Below are 5,566 nucleotides of genomic sequence, written 5' to 3'. Positions count from 1 at the left end.
GTGTGTGTCTGTGTGTGTGTGTGTGTGTCTGTGTGTGTGTGTGTGTCTGTGTGTGTGTGTATCTGTGTGTGTGTGTATCTGTGTGTCTGTGTGTGTATCTGTCTGTGTGTGTGTGTGTGTCTGTGTGTGTGTGTGTGTCTGTGTGTGTGTGTGTGTCTGTGTGTGTGTGTGTGTCTGTGTGTGTGTGTGTGTCTGTGTGTGTGTGTCTGTGTGTGTGTGTCTGTGTGTATAGTTGCTGCTGCTCCTCGCTGCTAACAGCACTTGCCCCTGCAGGCCGAGCGAGGCTACCTGGGGGCGCTTTGTCTGTGCCTTTGTCTCCCGGTCTAACTCCACTCACGGGGACTTCCTTGTCACGAGGTCAACTTCCTCATCCCTCTCACAACATCATCACCATCATCACCATCATCACCATCATCACCATCATCACCATCATCATCACCATCATCACCATCATCACCATCATCATCACCATCATCACCATCATCATCACCATCATCATCACCATCATCATCAACACAAAATCATCATCCTCAACACAACATCATCATCACCATCATCATCATCATCACCATCATCATCATCATCATCACATCATCATCACCATCATCACCATCATCACCATCATCACCATCATCACCATCATCATCACCATCATCACCATCATCACCATCATCATCAGCATCATCATCATCACCATCATCATCAACACAAAATCATCATCCTCAACACAACATCATCATCACTATCATCACTATCAACACCAACATCATCAACACAACATCATCATCACCATCAACACAACATCATCCTCAACATCATCATCATCACCATCACCAACATCACCATCATCATCAACATCATCATCAACATCATCATCATCCATCACCATCATCACCATCATCACCATCATCATCATCATCAACAACATCATCACCATCATCATCATCACCATCAACATCACCATCATCACCATCATCAACAACATCATCATCATCACCATCATCATCACCATCATCATCATCACCATCAACATCAACATCATCACCATCACAACATCATCACCATCACCATCATCACCATCACTAACATCATCACCAACATCATCATCATCATCACCACCATCTCCATCACTACCATCATCATCATCACAACATCATCACCACCATCATCACCATCATCACCGCAATCATGACCATCATCACCACCATCATCAAAACATCATCATCATCACCACCATCATCAAAACATCACCATCATCACCACCATCACCACCATCATCACCACCATAACCACCATCACCACCATCACCTTCACCATCATCACCATCACCACCATCACCTTCACCATCATCACCATCATCACCACCATCATGACTACCATCAACACCATCACCACCACCATCACCACCAACACCACCATCATCACCAACATCACAACAACACCACCACTATCACCACCATCACCATCACCACCATCATCACCACCGTCACCACCATCAACATCACCACCATCACCACCATCACCACCATCAACACCATCACCTTCACCACCACCACCATCATCACCACCATCACCACCATCATCACCACCACCATCACCACCATCATCACCATCATCACCACCATCATCACCACCATCACCACCATCATCACCACCACCATCACCACCATCATCACCATCATCACCACCATCATCACCACCACCATCACCACCATCATCACCATCATCACCACCATCATCACCACCATCACCACCATCATCACCACCACCATCACCACCATCATCACCATCATCACCACCATCATCACCACCATCACCACCATCATCACCACCACCATCACCACCATCATCACCATCATCACCACCATCACCACCATCATCACCATCATCACCACCATCATCACCATCATCACCATCACCACCATCACCACCACCATCACCACCACCACCATCACCACCATTATCACCAACATCACAACAACACCACCACCATCATCACCATCACAACAATCATCATCATCACCATCATCATCATCACCATCATCATCATCACCATCACAACAATCATCATGGTGGTGGTTGTGATAATTTTGATGGTGGTGGTGATAATGGTGATGATGATGGTGGTGATGATGATTGTTGTGATGATGGTTGTGATAATGATGATAATGATGGTGATGATGGTGGTGGTGATGGTGGTGATAATGGTGGTGATGGTGATGATGATGGTGGTGATGGTGGTGATGATGATTGTTGTGATGATGGTGATGACGGTGATGACGGTGATGGTGGTGGTGATGATGGTGGTGGTGATGATTGTCGTGATGGTGATGATGGTGGTGGTTGTGATAATGGTGATGATGGTGGTGGTGGTGGTGGTGATGATTGTTGTGATGATGGTGGTGGTGATGGTGGTGGTGATAATGGTGATGATGGTGATGGTGGTGATGGTGGTGATGGTGGTGGTGATGGTGATGGTGGTGGTGGTGGTGGTGATGATTGTTGTGATGATGGTGGTGGTGATGGTGGTGGTGATAATGGTGATGATGGTGATGGTGGTGATGGTGGTGATGGTGGTGGTGATGGTGATGATTGTTGTGATGATGATGGTGGTGATGGTGGTGATAATGGTGATGATGGTGATGGTGGTGATAATGGTGATAATGGTGATGATGGTGGTGATAATGGTGATGATGGTGATGATGGTGATTGTTGTGATGATGGTGATGACGGTGATGACGGTGATGACGGTGATGGTGGTGATAATGGTGATGATGGTAATGGTGATGATGGTGGTGGTGATGATGGTTGTGATAATGGTGATGATGGTGATGGTGGTGATGGTTGTGATGGTGATGATGGTGGTGATGGTGGTGATGGTGGTGATGGTGATGATGGTGGTGATGGTGGTGATGGTGGTGATGGTGATGATGGTTGTGATAATGGTGATGGTGGTGATGGTGGTGATGGTTGTGATGGTGATGATGGTGATGGTGATGGTGGTTGTGATAATGGTGATGATGGTGATGGTGGTGATGGTTGTGATGGTGATGATGGTGGTGATGGTGGTGATGGTGGTGATGGTGATGATGGTTGTGATAATGGTGATGATGGTGGTGGTGATGATGGTTGTGATGGTGATGATGGTGGTGATGGTGGTGATGGTGGTGATGGTGATGATGGTTGTGATAATGGTGATGATGATGGTGGTGATGATGATTGTTGTGATGATGGTTGTGATAATGATGATAATGATGGTGATGATGGTGGTGGTGATGGTGGTGATAATGGTGGTGATGGTGATGATGATGGTGGTGATGGTGGTGATGATGATTGTTGTGATGATGGTGATGACGGTGATGACGGTGATGGTGGTGGTGATGATGGTGGTGGTGATGATTGTCGTGATGATGGTGGTGGTGATGGTGGTGGTTGTGATAATGGTGATGATGGTGGTGGTGGTGGTGGTGATGATTGTTGTGATGATGGTGGTGGTGATGGTGGTGGTGATAATGGTGATGATGGTGATGGTGGTGATGGTGGTGATGGTGGTGGTGATGGTGATGATTGTTGTGATGATGATGGTGGTGATGGTGGTGATAATGATTGTTGTGATGATGGTGGTGGTGATGGTGGTGATGGTGGTGATGATGATTGTTGTGATGATGGTGGTGGTGATGGTGGTGATAATGGTGATGATGGTGATGGTGATAATGGTGATGATGGTGATGATGGTGATTGTTGTGATGATGGTGATGACGGTGATGACGGTGATGACGGTGATGGTGGTGATAATGGTGATGATGGTAATGGTGATGATGGTGGTGGTGATGATGGTTGTGATGGTGATGATGGTGGTGATGGTGGTGATGGTGGTGATGGTGATGATGGTGGTGATGGTGGTGATGGTGGTGATGGTGATGATGGTTGTGATAATGGTGATGGTGGTGATGGTGGTGATGGTTGTGATGGTGATGATGGTGATGGTGATGGTGGTTGTGATAATGGTGATGATGGTGATGGTGGTGATGGTTGTGATGGTGATGATGGTGGTGATGGTGGTGATGGTGGTGATGGTGATGATGGTTGTGATAATGGTGATGATGGTGGTGGTGATGATGGTTGTGATGGTGATGATGGTGGTGATGGTGGTGATGGTGGTGATGGTGATGATGGTTGTGATAATGGTGATGATGGTGATGGTGGTGATGGTTGTGATGGTGATGATGGTGGTGATGGTGGTGATGGTGGTGATGGTGATGATGGTTGTGATAATGGTGATGGTGGTGATGGTGGTGATGGTTGTGATGGTGATGATGGTGATGGTGGTGATGATGATTGTTGTGATGGTGGTGGTGGTGGTGGTGATGGTTGTGATAATGGTGATGATGGTGATGGTGGTGATGATGGTGATGGTGGTGATGATGGTGGTGGTGGTGATGGTGGTGGTGATGATTGTTGTGATGATGGTGGTGGTGATGGTGGTGATGGTGGTGATGGTGGTGATGATGGTGGTGGTGGTGATGATAGTGGTGATGGTGGTGGTGATGGTGGTGATGGTGGTGATGGTGATGGTGGTGACGGTGGTGATGATGGTGGTGATGGTGATGGTGGTGATGGTGATGGTGGTGATGATGGTGGTGGTGATGATGGTGGTGATGATGGTGATGATGGTGATGATAGTGGTGATGGTGGTGGTGATGGTGGTGTTGGTGGTTATGGTGGTGGTGATGGTGTTGATGGTAGTGATGATGGTGGTGGTGGTGATGGTGGTGATGGTGATGATGGTGGTGGTGATGGTGTTGCTGATGGTGGTGATGGTGGTGGTGATGATGATGGTGATGATGATGGTGATGATGGTGGTAGTGATGGTGGTGGTGATGGTGGTGGTGATGGTGGTGGTGGTGATGGTGGTGGTGATGGTGGTGGTGGTGATGGTGATGGTGGTGATGGTGGTGGTGGTGGTGTTGGTGGTGATGGTGGTGATGATGATGGTGATGATGATGGTGATGATGGTGGTAGTGATGGTGGTGGTGATGGTGGTGGTGATGGTGGTGGTGGTGATGGTGGTGGTGATGGTGGTGGTGGTGATGGTGATGGTGGTGATGGTGGTGGTGGTGGTGTTGGTGGTGATGGTGATGGTGATGATGGTGGTGATGATGTTGGTGATGGTGATGATGGTGGTGGTGGTGATGATGGTGGTGGTGATGGTGGTGGTGGGTTGTGGTGAAGGTGATGATGATGGTGGTGGTGATGGTGATGATGGTGAAGGTGATGGTGATGGTGATGGTGGTGATGGTGGTGATGGTGATGATGGTGGTGATGATGGTGGTGATGGTGATGATGGTGGTGATGGTGATGATGGTGAAGGTGATGGTGGTTATGGTGGTAGTGGTGATGATGGTGGTGGTGGTGATGTTGGTGGTGGTGGTGATGATGGTGGTGGTGATGGTGATGGTGGTGGTGATGGTGGTGGTGGTGGTGGTGATGATGATGGTGATGATGATGGTGATGATGATGGTGGTGATAATGGTGATGATGGTGGTGATGGTGATGATGATGATGA

The sequence above is a fragment of the Lampetra fluviatilis genome, chromosome 71 (genome assembly GCF_964198595.1).
Source record: "Lampetra fluviatilis chromosome 71, kcLamFluv1.1, whole genome shotgun sequence".
NCBI lineage: Eukaryota > Metazoa > Chordata > Hyperoartia > Petromyzontiformes > Petromyzontidae > Lampetra > Lampetra fluviatilis.
The sequence above is the reverse complement of the archived record's forward strand: the minus strand, read 5'-3'. Positions refer to the sequence as shown.